This window comes from Abramis brama (genome assembly GCF_963993115.1).
Source record: "Abramis brama genome assembly, chromosome: 6".
Taxonomy (NCBI): Eukaryota; Metazoa; Chordata; class Actinopteri; order Cypriniformes; family Leuciscidae; genus Abramis; species Abramis brama.
Window position 1 is genome coordinate 42,714,902 of NC_139968.1, and position 18,684 is coordinate 42,733,585.

General features: G+C 43.4%; 1 long non-coding RNA gene across 1 annotated transcript; it reads right to left on the reverse strand.

The window, feature by feature from the left end:
* Positions 1-11,241: 11,241 nt before the first annotated feature.
* LOC311085399 lies at positions 11,242-18,402 on the reverse strand. The gene is made up of 2 exons (XR_014606812.1): positions 17,516-18,402; positions 11,242-11,439 (listed from the first exon to the last, which is right to left on the reverse strand). It is a non-coding gene; the product is annotated as an uncharacterized lncRNA (long non-coding RNA).
* Between the last annotated feature and the right edge of the window lie 282 nt (positions 18,403-18,684).

An 18,684-nucleotide genomic window follows, 5' to 3' on the forward strand; every position in this document is an offset into this window, starting at 1 on the left:
TGGAAGGAATACCCCCCCGAATCTGAATGATGATGATTTACTACCCGTCAACAAAGCTAACCTGCTGATTGTGGACGACATGATGCATCAAGCTAGCGGGAACGCTGAGAACGGGTCTTTACACAGTATGTGCACCATCAAAATCTCAGTGCTATTTATATCGTGCAAAATGTATTTGTTCATGGTAAATCCAGCCGAACCATCAGCTTAAACACGAATTACTTGATTCTGTTTAAAAATCCTTGGGATGTCAATCAAGTGGCAGTGTTAGGACAGCAAATGTACCCCGGAAATACAAAATACTTTATGGAGTGTTATCACGATGCGACCAGTCAGCCTTTTGGTTATTTAATGATAGACTATAAAGCAAAAACTCCAGAGCAATACCGTCTCAGAACAGGTGCTTTCCAATCGTCAAGTGGTTTATCTCCAAAAAAAGAAGGAGAACAGGATAAATCATCATGTCCGCAAGACTTTATAAGCATCTACCACTGTTAAAACTGCAATATAAAGCCACGCCTAAACACCAGCATCTTATTTTACAATCTGCGTCTGACGGATTCATTTTAACGCTGTGTGAAGTGGTGCTTAACATCCTCTATAGTACGATTCCTGTCAGTCATCATCAGTACCGAAAACTGAAAAGAGAAAAAACAAAATTAAATTTGTCACCAATAAAAAATGTGCCATATTGGCCAAGAAACGTATCTTCAACCAGAGAGGGGATTTCTTCTACCGCCTCTAAGCGTTGCCGTACCCTTTATTTCAATGTTAATAGCCGCTAGACGGGGGTGATGATGGAGTATGCTGAGAAAATGTATTTAGTCCCACAACATCAACTGGAAAAGTTGAAATCTGGAAATGGCTGTGAGAATACTCAATGATCTAGATACGTCCATAAGAAATATTTTACTCAGGAACGATTTGGATCAACAAGAAAAAGTCAGTACGCTGGCATTGCCCTATCCTGACCATGGTCATAAAGACGAAACTGTAGCCACTAATGTCGAGAATGCTGGAGCTGTGGAACATCTTGTTGGCGAAGTTCTGAAAAATGTTCCATCGAGAAGCGTGACAGTAGATACATATTAGACAAAATGTCTAAAGCTAAAGGAATAAGCTCTTGGACCGAGTTGGGGGAGTTTGTGTTCAGGGGTAAAGCTTTCTTGACAAATAGGGATGCTGACACAATTTTTTATTTGTAAGCCTCGTCATCACACAGCACCAGACAGAATTCGTCTTTACCTCGAATCATACGTATTTTGATGTCAATTCCGTTTAGAAATTTCTTGAAAGAAAATATCACTGTGAATAGGTGCCAACAGCTCCACCACCTTACTCCCGCTTGTGTAGAGCAATCGCTTCATCAGCCCCGCGTTACGGCCGATAGGGTCCTTCACGTCCATGTGACCGAATGTGTCTTTATAAAACAGACCAGCTGAGAAAATTGATTCCAACGTATCGTTACTGTAGTTGATCAGACTTTCTATGATGCATCGGTAAGGATACGTGCTCAAACTCTGGGATATCAGTCGATCGCCGAGGCTCACATCAACTTGTAAAAATATAGTGGCTCCGGGGGAGTTTATTAGAGCTACCCTTGCAGCGATATCAGCGCCGTTAGGTCTAGTGATTTTAAGTTGTAGATATAATAATGTTATTTAGATCCACATAATCTTCGCCATTCCCAGCTATGAAAAAATCCAAAGGAGTCCGATATAGCCGATAAAGGGGGGACTTCTAAATAGCCGTTTTTCTCAATAACCATGGCTGTGTCTGAAATCGTCCCCCTTAAAGGGCACCTATTATGCAAAATTCACTTTTACATGGCGTTCGAACATAAATGTGTGTTGGCAGTGTGTATACACAACCACCCTATAATGATTTAAAAAACAAAAAAAATCTAAATACCCATAAATCATAAGCACTGTCTCAGAACAAGCCGTTCTCAGAGCGGGCCTTCCCCCGTTCTCAGGGAGACTTTTGCACAAGCCCCTCCCATTGAGCGCAGACCCGCCCTGAGTGACACAGTCCGCCAGTGTTTTGACGTCGGAGCAGCTGTAGACAAGAATGTCTCCTAAGCCAGTGGTTCCCAACCTTTTTTTGTCTGAGACCATCTTTTTCCCAAGAAAATATTTTAGGGCCCCCCTTCACATTTAATGATATTATTGCACTTATAAGCTTGCAACAAGGATGATTTTTTTTTTTCTCAAACAAACGGTATGTTTATTACTATAACCAGATATATTTATGCAAAAATGATAGCCTAAATACTATTGAAAATACAATAACAAAAACATCAGTAGGCCATTTGTAATTATTTATTTACTCCTAAGTAGCCTATAAATTGGCCCTATTTGAAATGAAATAACAAAAATATCATAATTCAAACTAGTGTGTGGGAAACAAAGAATGGATATAGGCTATTACAAAATGACTGCTGTCTAATACTTGTATGTTATAATATACTATTATGTTATTTGTGAGGCTTTATCAATCAGTGTGAGGATTGCTGCTGGCAGTGAGTAATAATTTGGTCAATGCGTGGAGAGATCTTTGACAGGGCAAGACGCATATCATCCTCAAGGGTCAGTCTGGCCCTGTATTTGGTTTTAAGGGCTGTCATGGTTGAAAACCCAGCTTCACAAAGGTAGGACCAGAATGATTACAAAGCGACCTCACTGAAACCTCAGGCTGGCATCAGAGGATATTTCTATAAGCTCTTCCAGAAGTCTTGATGGCAGAGAAGCTGGAAGCTTTGCTTCATTGTTCTCAGTGAAGGGGTTTCTGGACCACAGAAAATCAGCTGCTTGCTCCTCAGTTAAAGCTGGGAAATAACTATCAGATTTCTCCAGGACCTTTGATAGATGCACTGTTATTTGACGTTGAATGATGAATTAATTCGACGGAGCTCCAAACACAACAACGCACTCCTTTAATGATTTTAAAATTCAAATGTCTGTCTGCAATAAAAGCATGGGTGTGCTCGAACATGTCACTGATTCTGGAGGAGATACGGGTTTTCCACATGTGTAGTTTTCTTTTGAAAGCCTCAACTCGTTCATGCTGCATCACAGTGTTTATGTTTGCACCTTGCATTGCTCTGTTAATTCATTTCACCGAATATGTCTGAAAGGTAGCTGAGTTGAGCGAGCCATTTGTCGTTGTCCAAAAAATCAGCAAGGTCTGGTCTCTTGTCCGCAAGAAAGTCATGCAACTCCTCCTTTAGGCTGAGCCACCCTCTGGACAGCCACCTCACGTCAGTGTGCATCAGCAGGGTATGGTAATCAGCGCCAGGAGTTGGTGGCTCTGGCTTTCACAAAGTTCATGATTTTTACGGCCACATCTAAAACTCCATGGAGACTGGGTTCCATTTCTTTAGTAGCAAGTGGCTCTCTGTGCAGAAAGCAGTGCGTTAAAATCGCAAGGGGTGCAACACCTTTGATACGCTGAACTACCCTGTCTCCTTCAGTACAGACCCCAATACAGTCGCTCCAGTTGATCTCATCTGATCTCATGAAATTATCCAAAGTTTCAAAAATATCGTTTGCCGTCATTGTGGTGCGCTGCTCTTTACAAAACAAAAAATCTTCCAAAAAAAAGTTTTTCTTTATTTTCTCTCCTGCTAAAAAGAAGCTCACTATCTTCCACTCCACACAAAACATCTTTACACTGAAAATAAAGTGAATCCATCAACAGTCAAATAAGAGTCAGAGGTTAGAGGTCAAATGTGATTGACAGCTCACAGCACTAAATAACACACCAGTAGATACAGATATCTAATCCAATATTTCACTCTTCTGCTATTAGTTTTCATTCACAGCCAGAATTCAGTAAGATCAGCAAAAGCTTGTTGATTTTTGTGATGATAAAGGCCTTAAAAATAGGCCTTAAAAACACATGGCTTGTATAGTATTCAAACTACTTCTACAATAGTTTTCTATAGAATAAATACAATATTTTAACACCACCCCTCTATATAATGTAAGCATTCTGCCATAGGAACTAGGGATGCACCGAAATGAAAATTCTTGGCCGAAACCGAAAACCGAAAAAAGAGGAAACCAAGGCCGAAAACCGAAAACCGAAACACCGAAAGAAATTATGCCAATTATTAGTACCATTGCATTTATGGCTATGACTGTGTACTAACTTTACTAAAATCAAGGCATTGCAATTGCATAAATTAATATTAAAGTTTCAAAGAATAAATCAATTAAAATTGTATGCAAATATTTATTTAGCACATTGCAAAGTATAAAATTAAATGTTTAACTTGACCCCACTCATGTGTACATTCAATAATAATGTAAAAGCCTACTGGCCTGCAGAAAGGTTTAAAAATGAAATGTTCTCTCATAAAAACAAAGTGCATTTAGGTCAATACTGCCATATCCCATAATAATATCTGCAGCTATATGCTCATGGACGTGAGCTGCAAAAACCATAAACAGCTAAGGTAAACACACACACCTCTGAGAAATAACGCTCCCTTTCTCTGCCGCGCGCGCGCTACGTATGCGCGCTCATGCTCGCTCGCGATTCCGGGAGATTTAAACTAATTTGCGGGCATCAGGGAGCCGCTATCAATACGCGGGAGACTCCCGGAACTTCCGGAAGACTTGGGATGTCTGTGTTTTGAAAATCGCTGTCCGTGGGTCACTCTCAGATATATTGAAATACGTCCACACCGCAGATATGTTGCTTCAGACAAGCACGTGCAGGTCGCGGTATCTGCTGTTTGCATCATCGCTAACGTTACATTTCGGCCGTATTGTTTCGGCCGTAAAAGTCTTTCGGCCGAAAACCGAAAATGCTCTTTTGGGCCATTTTCGGCCGAAAATTTTCGGTGGCCGAATATTCGGTGCATCCCTAATAGGAACTCAATTCGACTGAAGAGTGCAGCATGATAGCAAGGCAAGTTACGCAGTACTCGTTCCTGTTATCTCAGAACTGAGGTTACTATCTATACGGTTCACTCGTAATGCATCACTAGACCCAGTCCAATTGCTCTGCTTATAATTGCGGAACGGCAGTAGTTCAAAGGCATTGGCCCAGGACGCTTGAATAAAGGCCCAGAGAATACACCAAAGCTAGGTAGGGCGAGGTAATCCCCCAACATTAAGAGACTCAGACCGTATGCCGGAACCACAAGAAAGGAATCTGGTGGGTTAAGCTAATGTAGAGGTGAAAGCCCAGCTACACAGATAGGACCCTTGCTTGTAGAGCAGGGACGTCCATGCTATAAAATCTGGCGAAGGTGGACAGCGAGGACCAGTCGGCCGCCGCACAGATGTTGCCAATAGACACTCCGCTGGACCATGCCCAGGATGAGCCTCTGGTGGAGTGTGCTTTTATTCTGATGGGGCGCTATAAGCCCATCAAAGCATAAGCTAGTGCAATTGCATCCACTGTCCAGTGGGTAAGTCTTTGCTTCGTGACCGGATGTCCTTTAGTGCATCCTCGGAAGCACACGAAGAGATGCTCCGACTGCCTGAACTGGCCCGAACGGGGCAGAGTAAATGCTTGCCCTGGAAAGAGCAGAGAGAGTAATGACCTGTGCTCTGAATGGAGTAGAGAGCACCTTAGGTACTTAGCCATGTCTTGGTTTGAGGATGACTTTGCCATCGTTAGGCCCAAACTCAAGGCAAGAAGCATTCACATAGAGTGCTTGCAAGTCGCCCACTCACTTGAGCAATGATAGGGCTGGCAGGAGGTCATTTTTTAGAGAAGGAGAGACAGTACCAGTGAAATGTCACAGGATGTCAGGTCTTCAATCCGGGAGGCGCACCAGCCGGAGAAAACAGACCACGTAAGGGCGTAGAGGCATCTATTGGACAGGGCTCTAGTCACAGAAATAGTGTTTAGGACCCTCGCAGAGAGGACCATAAGCTCCCGTCGAGAGTCCAGAGGTGAAGGGCCCACAACTCTGGTTGGGGGTGCCAGATCATTCCTTTTGCTCCAGTCTGCCCGGCACGTGAGCCACTCTCAGCAAACAGAGGTTGAGTCGTGCCCATAATAGGAGGCATCTGGATAGCTTGTACAGAGGCCTCGATCTGAGTTCACCTTGGTGGTTTATGTAGGACACCACTGCCATGTTGTCCGAGCGGACTAAGACATGGTGTCCTCTCAGGTCTGGCAGGAAGGTTCTGAGGGCCAGAAAGACTGCCAACATTTCCAGGAATTGATGTGCAGCCGCTTCAATGCGCTCGACCAGGAGACTGAAGTGGGCCTGCCTTTGCACAAAGCTCCCAATACCCTTTTTGGTGGCATCTGTTGAAACCACCTTCCTTATCGAGACCCTTCCCAGGTCCACGCCAGATTGGAACCGATGAGGGTCCTTCCGATCTGGCGTGAACGTGGCCGAATTGAGAACTGCTTCCAGGAACGAGATCTGCTGGCTGGAAGACAGAGAGCTCTTGGCATCGTTGATCCTAAGTCCAAAGGCTGAGTAAGAATCTGTGAGCGTCTAGCTCAGTCTCCAACTGGGCTAATACAAGCCAGGCGTCTAAGTAATTCAGGATGCACACTTCCTTCTGTCTCTGGCACTTTGTAAAAGTGTGTGGAGCCAGAGACAGTCCGAATGGAGGGACTGTAAGGTGATAAGCCACCCCTTTGAACCCGAATCTCAAGAATGGTCTGTAATGGGGGGCTATCTGGATATGAAAAAAACAATCCCCTTGGCACACTTGCGAGAGGATTTGTTTCAATGTTATTATCTTGAACGCTCATTTCATAAAGGCGTGGTTCAGATGCCTGAGATCGAGGATGGGCCTGAGGCCGCCATCCTTCTTTGGCACGAGGAAGTAGCAGCTGTAAAAGCCTGACTCGCTGTGCACTGGAAGAACAGCTTCTATAGCCCCTTTCCCCAGTAAATTCATCATTTCAGTGGGGAGGATGTGAGCCACATTGCTCCTTAGAAATGTGGAAACCACGCCACTGAGGCGGGAGGCCTGCAAGCAAATTGCAGCGAGTAACCTCATTTGATTATGTTCAAAACCCAACTTGACACCCCAGAGATGGATTGCCATGCCTCGGCACAGGTGTCTAAGGAATGAAGTGGTTCGAGCGACAGGCAGCTGTGCAGAAAACTGGCACTCGAGATAACTGGAAGGGGTAATTTGCTCTCTTATTGAGTACGTTTGTTTTTTATTTTGTTTGCTATAACAGCTCGCAGGGCCAAGTCAGTCTAGCTATGCAGGCGGATTTACTCGGTGCCCATTCCAGCTCTAGCGTCACTCGAATCTCTAGACGGCAGGGGGTGGGGTTATCCAGCGAGCCCAACCAGTCATCCATGTCTGAAGCCGCCAATGACATGCTGTCATCAGGGAGATCAGATCCCCTGAACGAGACCAGGCCACTCGTGCCATGACTGCGCGGTAGTAGAGCACATGAGAATCCTCTTGGGGAGAGTGAGGCACACGGGAACTGTGCCGACGTGAGCTCACTCGTTCCCGATCTCTCAGGCCTCTGGCTCTGCTGTTTCTTCCTCCGAGGTTCCTGGGAGGAAGAGAACAGGAGAGCATAAGGGGCGGGACCATTGTCTAAAAATTAAGCAGTCCACAAGCAGAGAGAGGTGAGACTCATACTCTTGCAGTGAGAACAGCTTGTCTCAGTGAGCGCAGCTTCTGTGTGGGATTTCCCCAGACAGGTGACGCACTCACTGTGCTCATCAAATGGGTGCAGGGGTGCCCTGAACGTGCCACACTTGAGGTGCAGCATTTGCAACAACGCCGCATGAAATTTGCTCTTTTAGAAACGCCGGATGGCCACAGGGGAGATCGCTAAATCAGCTCGAGTGCAGAGTGCTGTCAACCGCTTGCTTGCAGAGCACCGATCAGTCAGCTTGATAGCAGGATAGGAATCTGAGTTCCTATGGCAGAATGTATGACGCAGTATGAGTGAACCGTATCGATAGGGAACATGTTTTTCAACTTGAGTTTCAAAAGAGTTATTTTACTCAGATTTGCTAAAATACCAAAGTGTGGTAAAGTCTGCAAAAAAGAGAGATCTTGTTATAAACTCAAGTATTTCTAGATAAAATTTTAATTAAAAATTTAATTTAAAATTTAAAATTTGAATTTTGTTGTAACAATGCAGACAAACATTATAAATGTTATTCACTGGTTTCAGGATCAAAATGGATGCTGCAATGGTTTTCGTCTTAGTTTTATATTTACAGAAATGTGGTTAGATCTGTTGGGTGGATAAACAGCTTCTGCGGGATGTTTGTGAAACGTTTTTTTTTTAATCTAAGTACGATAAACTCCTGCTTGTGCACTTTAAGAGTGCACGCTTTCACTGCGTGATGTAGCCTCTTATAATGCAGTGTGAATTCCCCCAAACATCAAGATATGAGGATAAAATCTGGATGACTTTTCATATCTTTTTACACTTATGTCGTAAGACCATGCTAAGCAATATCACACGAGAAAGAGTGCTGTTTTTCCTGAACATCAGCATGATTGTAAATGTGATACTGATTTTATGTAACAGTTCAACAAACAAAAAATAAACATTGAGTGACATCTTAGACACAATATTGTCTGTTTTTGCTCTGTTTCACAAAGAATATAGTTATATCATATAGGCTACAAACAAATACACAGAAGAGCAGTCACACGTCTCTGAGAAACACACACAGCAGTGTTTTGTTTGAATCTGCATTTTATAACAAATTGGGTGAGTCAAGGATGATTCAAAGACCCATTATTAAATACAGTCACTTGCTTCGTTCCTAAATCAGTCGTTTGTTTTGAACGAATCGGCTGAATTAATTAAGACCGTGACTTGCCGCCACATACTTGTAGTTTTAGTTTCATATTTAAAGTATAATTTAAGTTTTTTTATATTTTTCAAGTTGTATTCAAAACAATGTCGACATTACAGTATGTTCAGTGTGTTTAGTTTTCATGGACTTTTAGTTTGTTTTCATTCATCTTCTGTGTTCCGTTTGCATCAGCTGTGTGTCATTAATCATCTTGTTTGAGTCACTATTTAAAGGAGAACTCCGGTCAATTTTAACATTGAGCTCATTTTTTTGTCAATTTGAAGTGCTGTCAATACAGAGAACAACGACAAAAATCGGTGTTGCCTACACTGTGTTATCCTCTTTTTAAAATTTGCACCCTGTTGACTTCAATGGGGCAATATTTAAACCTGCTTTTAGCCTCTTAACATCCTTGATGTGTCATTACAAGTGCACAGGTCATGTGAGTGATTCCTTCAGAGTGAACACGAGTGAATCTGACTGCAGTAGATGTGAAAGATATGGATAAAAATGATTTTATTTAAGCCAGCGCAAATACCTGTGTTTACATCCTGTTTTCGGTTGAAGTCCAAAGTAGTCGATTGCCGAGTTCGCGCGCGTGATCATAGGTAACTAAACATATGCGCGTGAACTCGAGTTCTCCTTTAAGTTCTCCCTATACAGTCTGTCAGTCTGCACTATCTGTCTGCCTGTCTTTTGGGATTTACTTCTAAACTTAGTCTGGAAATATCTTCATTGTCTTCGACTGCCTGTACACACCCGTGACAGAAGACCGAATCAAGATATGGATTATGCAGCTCGATTTGCTGCTGTGGCTCTTGAGAGCACAGATTTTTTTGTCTTATTCTCAAAAAAAAATTTTTTATCTCGCCATCACCAGCCCATGACGTCGAGACCCTGGAGTCACTGTTCTGGATCAGGGTAAATTACCATCATCCCGTCGACCTCCCAGACACCACCAGTCAGAACTGGAAAGAAGCCATCATCCGGTGTCTGGAGAGCGTCCTTCCCCGATCCAGAACACAGTCAAACCCAGAGCCCGAATCACCACCATCGAACGCAGAAAAACCATGTGAGTCCCCCGCAGATGGAGAGCTACCCCCTGCCTGAGGACAGAGCTGCCCCCGTCCTGGAAGTGGAGCTCCATCATACTGTAATGGTGCTTTTCCACTGAATGGCACGGCTTGGTTCAGCACCGCATGGCTGGTGTTTTCTGACCAGAGGGGTGAGCCAGCGACATCAACAGACGAGGGAACATTAAGTACGAAGAATCAGGACTGGCTGATAGACTTCAATAAGGAAGTTTCAACTTCCACCCTATCCCACCCGGTACCTTCATCATCGTTCGTCGCCGTAGCATCGCCTCCAGTGCCAGCGATGTTGCTTGATTACATCGGCTCTATGCCTGAGGATCCATCGGCCACATCTCCGTCAGTTTTCCCCCAGTTTTCGTCAGCCTCAACGCCACCTGGACTCCTCCCTTCCTTGTCCCTCGTCTGCGCCGTGGGCTGTCGACACTGGCAAGATCTGGGTCTGTGCTAGCGGAATATCTTCACCTTTACCTCCAGGGGATTGTCGTCCACTCACTCGCCCTCTGTCACAGTATGTTCAGTGTGTTTAGTTTTCATGGACTTTTCATTTGTTTTCAGTCATCTTCTGTGTTCCTTGTTCAGATACCCGCCACTTGTTTGTTTATCTGTCTGCCTGCCTTTTGGGATTTACTATTAAACTTTGTCGTTTGGAACTATCTTCATCGTCTTCATCTGCCTGCTTGCTTGCCAACACCTGTGACAATTATTTATGCATTTCCAGTCATGCTTTTATGCTACATCAGAGCTGCATTAATCAGTCTGTGTAAATGAATCAAAATACCACTTAATATGCTAAAAAACTAAACAGAACTAAAAAAAAAAAAAGTATTAAGCATTTTACATTAAAGTTCACATAAAATACCCTTATAGAGGTAAAAATGCCCCAAAAAGGAACAAATCTATACCATAATGGAAAAGTAAATTTCTGCCACTGCTGCAAACTAACCACACAGAATTTGAAAAGCTACAGGAGTCAGCTGTCCGTGATATATTGAGCCAAATAACTGTAGCGTTTATTGGTAACAATCGTAATTAGGTCATATATGAAATATTAGCTCGAGCAGTAAGGAAATTTGGGGAAATATTAAAATCATAACTCATAGTCATAATTCATAAATTTCACATATGCTATTACATTACCTGCTAACTATCAAAAATATTTCGTTCTATAACTGGTCTCTCATCAGTCATTCGACCAGCGAATGCTTTGATTATACCAGTTAAGAAGGAATATTTATATTATCAAACCTCAGACAAATTCTCTCCTGGCCGTGGATGCAAATTGCTGGGTTTATGAATTAAAATAAAGAGCTAGTAGCCAGATCTTATCGCAATTTCATTGACAATCACATTGGTGGGATTGTAACACAGAGTCAGTCAAAGTATAAAAGATTTATTTAATCAAAAATTGACACACAAAGGATTATATGCATATAGGAAGTAATATAGGCTAATCTACGTACGTACAATTACACAAGACCCACGAATGTTTAAACAAAACAAACATAAAACATGACTTGATCAGAATGAAAATAGGAAGAAAGTTAGGGAGAAAGTATGGTAATTTACAAACAGAACCTTTTAAGAGACAACCGTGAAAGCCGCTTCGAGAGAGATCATTTTATACGTTACTTGCGATTCTGTTCCTTTGTCTGTGTGAAGCTGGGCTTTGGGACCACGTGCGTATCTTGGCTGGACCGTGTCTCATCGATTTGTAGGCTTGCGTTTCGCGTGAAGTTCTTAAAAACTCACTGAAAGTAACATTACCGAGTAAAGAATTATTTTCCCTGTACGGGAAAGGCGAGAAAACTTAGTTACAGGACGAAGCTGGATTTTTACATCCGCGGTTCGTTTGGATGAAGGCCCTGTGCCTTCTCCCGCTCCGCTGCTGGTGCAGGGAGGGGTGAGAGTTCAGAGTTCGGAGTCACGAGGGTGAGAGTGTATGAGAGCAGAGAGAGCCAGAGGCGTCTGCTTGTGTTGTGGTTTTTAAAGCAGCGCGGGGTAACGCCCTGTTTGATGACGGGACCCAATGAAATCTTTCGGTTCTGAGGCGGGAGCGTTTCATTGTTTGTGAAGGAACGCCTCTTCTGATCGTACACAGAAAAATGCATTAAAACTTTAATACCACATTATGTCTAGGAATAAACATTTGTGCGGAATATAATTTCTATCTCTGTATAAAGAAGCTCATTACGATCCGTAGGATACCAAACCCGATATTAATATCAGTTAATGAAACAGATACATCTCAAATGTATCAACACACGTGTCCATTACATCTGCCGAAGGGCATAAATATCTCAATTTATCCCATCACATCCCATAGACAAGAAAACTACATAAAAACATTTTGATAATGATTCATGCGTGTGTGTAACTTGTGTTTTAGGAGTTTCAGAGTGGTTTGGTGTGTGTGTGATTCAGAGCAGGTTTTCTGTTGAGATCGGAATGTCAGTAATGTCTTTGAAGCTCACTGTGGAGAGGGGGAAGTGAGTCATAAAAAGGGTTTCAGATACAGACTTTGCCAAGTCTGTGGGAATTAGAAAGTGTCTTCACTTTTAATTAGTATATAAATTAAAAGTCCATTTTTACCCATCGAGCCATAGTCGCTACATTCCCCCTTTTTGTTAGATGAAGACCTCGGAGGGACTTCATCGAACAACAAATCAGCGCAATGGTCGATGGCAAGTGGCTGATGACTGAGGACTCAGGTCAAATGAGGTTTAGGCGAGCACCGAATCGGGACCCCCCTTTTTGCGGTTCCATAGGAAACCACCAGACACGGCTTTGTGAGCTTTGCTGTGGCTGCTCACATTTGGTAGGGTCTGGTATAGGGTGAAAGCCAAGAAGGGAGTCAGGGCGTGGTCGGTTGCTGTGGAGGTGCACAGCGCGGCGTCAGCTGCGGTCCAGGTATGGACACAGGTGAGGTGTGTTTAGGCTGGGTGGTTGCCCATGGCTGGAGGGCCTCTCTGAGGGTGAGTCCTGCCTTGGTGTTTAGGACTCGGGCTGCTGCTCTCTCTGTGCGGTGCCGGATGCCAGACCTGGTGAGTGTGGCTGCTTTCTCGCGAACCACTGCGGCATGCATCCTGTTAGAGGCATTGGGAGAGAGAGAGAGAGGGGAGAAATAAAAAAAAAATAAAAAATTCCAGCGAAAGCTGTCTTTGGTTGGCTTAAGACAGTCCTTTGTTCTCGCTGAGGTTGGGTTGCCGCATGCTTTTTTAGTGTCTGGTGTTCAACACATGGTGTGTTACTGGGCACGCTTGACCCCCCTTTTGTGCGCTGTGACCTTACAAGCTGTGGCGCTGTGATGGCAACATGTGCACAATGCGATTTGAGAGTCTGGTGAACGCAGCATGTGCTTGGACTCAGAGAGCAATCTGAGTTACTGGCTTTCAGTGTTCAGATGTCGTGCGAGGGTGGTAGGTGGGGTAAGCGGTGGCATTGGACAAGTTTGTTCTTCAGAGGCCCGCATGACCTTGTTTGTACACAGTGGAGGCCGCGTTAGTGGCTCTGAGGTGTGCAGTGTGTTGTTAAAGTTCGTTCGTGCTGTGTAATCACTGCAATCTTGAAGGTGTTAGGATGGTCGTTGTGTGACCATGTAAAGTGTTCGAACCACCCCCTTTTCGATCCATTTCCTTAGGAACGTTGGCGTTTGAGCTGGTGAGGTGATCGGAGGGTGGCTCAGGCTGATGTCGGTGCTGTCACTTTGTGAAGTGCTGTCACTTTGTGAGGTGACAGTTAGCATTGTAGCCTGTGGATGGAAAGCAATGTTCTGGGTGCTTGTTTCAGGTTTTATGCTGAGGCATAAAATGTCAGGCCTGTTCTATTCGCCCGTCCTGTGAAGGAGCTCTTTCAGCACACTCAGGATGTCAGTTGTATCAGAAGTGGCTGCGCTGTCTTCATTGTGGGGTGTAGGTTCCGTAGGAATAATGTTCTGAAGGCGACATTTTCTTCCACGTCGGTTCTGCTGGATGTCAAGGGCTTGGAAAAACCCTGGGTCTGATTCTCAGCAGGTACAGTGCGTCCCAAGCGGTCGCGTTGGGGGCAGTGTGTAAATGAAAGTCAATGTCTGAAAGGTACGTGTACATTGTGGTCTTCAGCAAACATAGGGATGTTTCTGGCCATCTTGTCAAAGCTTGTGGGGTGAGAGAGCTGTTTGTTGGGGGCCCAATCCGTCTGGGGGGATTCTGACCCATTACAGCTCTACTCACTTCAGCTTGTGATGTGTTGACAGGCATGGTGTGGTGCAGTGGGCTTGCGCCCGCCTTTTCAGCTTTGTGTGTGTGGCTGAAAGGCACAGACTCGCTGGAAGGGGATAACAGTGTGAGGTGTGTTTCCCCTTCCCGGTCACCTTTAAGTCTGTCAAAATGTGCAAGTTCTTTGTGAGCAATGTCAAGTTCGTACCTGAGATCATGACTTAGCTGAGTAAGCTGATGGAGTTCAGCTCAGGCCATTCGTAAATGGGTTTTACGGGCCTTGATTTCAGAGTCTTTGTCTCTGAGTTCAATATGTGCTCTCTCTATGAGAGCTTCAGCCAGTCGGAGTCTTTCGTCGAGTTCCTTCCTGGTGTTGTCCTCCGACTGCTGGCTGCCGTCTGTGTGTAGACGGAGGTCGTCTAGGGCATTTTGAAGTCTTTCAACTTCCTGACGCAGTGTTGCGTTGGTCTCGTCCTCTTGCAGGGAGAGTAGCTGGTCTAGACGACTTTGGGTGTGGTCCCGGTCCTTCCGGGCCGCTGTGGCTTGAAGCCGTAGTGTGGCTGTCTTTTGCTGCAGGTCGGCGTTGCTCCCTTCGCTGTCTCGGGCCCTGGCGACGAGTTTGAGTGTGAGGTTTCCGAAGATTTTGGACAGCTGCTCGTGGCTGTATGTCTGGGCTGGATCGTGGGACTCGAACTGGTCCAGGTCTGTGTCCCATTGCTCTTGGCTCAAGGTCGTCCCAGCGGACTGCAGGACAGGGTGAGCTCGACATCTCGGCTTACTGTTGGCGAGAGAGCACAGCACACACAAAAAGAAAAACAAAATGCAAGTTTGTTTTTAGGTTAATGCGCTAGACTCATACGGGCCGCTGCCGTTATGAGAATTTGGGCTAACTGATGCTGACAGTTAGCGGAGCCAATTGCGTGGGTACGTTTTAGACCCACAATAGAAATTTTGGCAGGCGGTAGCCTGGCGATGCCAACTTTGATCGTCACTCTATTATTCAGCTTTCCTGGGGGTCTCTCTATAAGGTTCTGTCTCTAAGTGAAATGAGGGAACAAATCACACAGAAAAGAGAGAGATAAAGGTGAGAGCAGGGAAAAAGGTAAACACAACACAAGGAAGTGAATTGATCTGCAAATGAAATGTTGTAAACAATAACACGGGGAGCGTTATTTAAAATAGAGGCCTAAGCCTCTTAAACACTGCTAGAGTTCCTGTTAGGTCCAGCAGGCGTGAGTTATCGGGACAGGATCTCGGAAGAGGGGGTGTCTAAGAGAGAAAAGTAGGCCAAACACCTAAAATATGACCAGGGGAATATCTAGTATTCTGTGGTTTATAATAAGTGGATAGGTTTTACTAAACTTATGATAAAAACGAGAGGGAATTATGATAACTGGTGGTAATTATCAGAATAACCCCTCCCCCTTTTGGAGATTGGAGAAAGAAGCAAAGATTATCTGTGAGATAAAATTTTGAATAACAACACAGGCTTGTGATGCAGGAAAGGACTAGGCCTCTGACGTGGGTTTGGACCACAGGGGGGCGTAACTCCTTTCCACCTGGTTGAGCAGACACAATTTAAATTAAAATTCAAATAAACATGCAAGAGATCCAAAGATAACAGAGGGAAGAAAATTAGAATGATAGCAGTGAAGTATCCATACTAATTATCAAAATAATTGAATTGAAAATCGGAATGATTTTTTTCAATCCTTACAATAACCTTAAGTTATTAGAAGTGGTTATGGTTAACCACAATGTTGAGACACTTCAATGCAGACTTGAGGGGAGAAATGATAATCCGACCCAGGAGGACCACAAGGTGGCGTGCTTCCCCCCCCCTGGGTGGGCTCTCAATGGACTGAGTGAATTAAATTTTAAGCTCTAATTTGATTTTCTTTTTCAAATTAAACTCAAAATGTGACAGTCAAAAACAGAAGAGAGAATTTATCTAACTCTCAAATAACATCCGCATAACAAACTCGGGGTTTTGAATGCATGTCCCATTTGAGAGCTCAGAAAAATTCAGTCTAGAAATGAAAGCAGTTTTAGAGGAAACGCAGGTCTTATCTGAGAGCGTCCACGAGATGGCGTTGTTGTGCTCGTGCAGGCTGACAGTAAGAGGAAGTGCTTGTTCAGATGACGTCAGCGTGGGGGCGTATACTTTGAGAACTGCCACACACCTAAAGCCTGCCCTCTAGTGGTGGTCAGTGTAGTGATTCAGCAACTGAGGCTTGCAGACTTTCTATGTCTTTTAAGAATCACAAATAAATTCTGGCTCGCTTTGCGCGCGTTTCACAAATGTGAATTACAGGAATTTAACGTCTGTCTTCGATTACACATTTTACAGGAAACGGTTCAAATACACACAGGAATTATCATCTGTAGTGTTTACAAGTAGGAATTATCGTCTACTTTTTATGCAGGTATTTTTCATCTGCTAGTAATTACAGTCTCACATCACACAAAATTTCACTAATATGAATTTACATGCGTGGCTTCACACTGAGTAGCTAATTCAGTGTTTCACCAGGAGAGAATCGTTGCTAACGATTTAAGAAAGGGGCCCTAGCGACTGAAATGGGGAAACTCGCCCAGATCAGATTTATGCCTCGCACGGAAAGAGGAGAGCATCGTCCTAATTCGGCGGTAATTAAATACTGATCAGATTTATACGTACTAATTAAGAGTTTTCTTCGTCTTAACAGTCGTTTAATTTTAATACTGCAGTTTATACAATTTAACAGTGACTAAATGTTTGCCATTTGTGGACACTGTTAATTTGTAAGCTGATCTGGCTTTGTGCCTCGGTCAGCTGGGTGAGTTCGCTTTACGACTTCTCTCACAGTTCAAAAACATGCATGCACAATTTTTAATCAACAAATCAATAAACTTATGACTGAAACTGAATTTTTCCACCAAGTAAAGTTTGAAATGCGTCGCGTCCTCCACCAAAACTGTATCGTTTATTGGTAACAATCGTAATTAGGTCATATATGAAATATTAGCTCGAGCAGTAAGGAAATTTGGGGAAATATTAAAATCATAACTCATAGTCATAATTCATAAATTTCACATATGCTATTACATTACCTGCTAACTATCAAAAATATTTCGTTCTATAACTGGTCTCTCATCAGTCATTCGACCAGCGAATGCTTTGATTATACCAGTTAAGAAGGAATATTTATATTATCAAACCTCAGACAAATTCTCTCCTGGCCGTGGATGCAAATTGCTGGGTTTATGAATTAAAATAAAGAGCTAGTAGCCAGATCTTATCGCAATTTCATTGACAATCACATTGGTGGGATTGTAACACAGAGTCAGTCAAAGTATAAAAGATTTATTTAATCAAAAATTGACACACAAAGGATTATATGCATATAGGAAGTAATATAGGCTAATCTACGTACGTACAATTACACAAGACCCACGAACGTTTAAACAAAACAAACATAAAACATGACTTGATCAGAATGAAAATAGGAAGAAAGTTAGGGAGAAAGTATGGTAATTTACAAACAGAACCTTTTAAGAGACAACCGTGAAAGCCGCTTCGAGAGAGATCATTTTATACGTTACTTGCTATTCTGTTCCTTTGTCTGTGTGAAGCTGGGCTTTGGGACCACGTGCGTATCTTGGCTGGACCGTGTCTCATCGATTTGTAGGCTTGCGTTTCGCGTGAAGTTCTTAAAAACTCACTGAAAGTAACATTACCGAGTAAAGAATTCTTTTCCCTGTACGGGAAAGGCGAGAAAACTTAGTTACAGGACGAAGCTGGATTTTTACATCCGCGGTTCGTTTGGATGAAGGCCCTGTGCCTTCTCCCGCTCCGCTGCTGGTGCAGGGAGGGGTGAGAGTTCAGAGTTCGGAGTCACGAGGGTGAGAGTGTATGAGAGCAGAGAGAGCCAGAGGCGTCTGCTTGTGTTGTGGTTTTTAAAGCAGCGCGGGGTAACGCCCTGTTTGATGATGGGACCCAATGAAATCTTTCGGTTCTGAGGCGGGAGCGTTTCATTGTTTGTGAAGGAACGCCTCTTCTGATCGTACACAGAAAAATGCATTAAAACTTTAATACCACATTATGTCTAGGAATAAACATTTGTGCGGAATATAGTTTCTATCTCTGTATAAAGAAGCTCATTACGATCCGTAGGATACCAAACCCGATATTAATATCAGTTAATGAAACAGATACATCTCAAATGTATCAACACACGTGTCCATTACATCTGCCGAAGGGCATAAATATCTCAATTTATCCCATCACATCCCATAGACAAGAAAACTACATAAAAACATTTTGATAATGATTCATGCGTGTGTGTAACTTGTGTTTTAGGAGTTTCAGAGTGGTTTGGTGTGTGTGTGATTCAGAGCAGGTTTTCTGTTGAGATCGGAATGTCAGTAATGTCTTTGAAGCTCACTGTGGAGAGGGGGAAGTGAGTCATAAAAAGGGTTTCAGATACAGACTTTGCCAAGTCTGTGGGAATTAGAAAGTGTCTTCACTTTTAATTAGTATATAAATTAAAAGTCCATTTTTACCCATCGAGCCATAGTCGCTACATTGTTAACAAAACATGTAAACATAATCAAATATGATTGACAGCTCACAACACTAAATAAC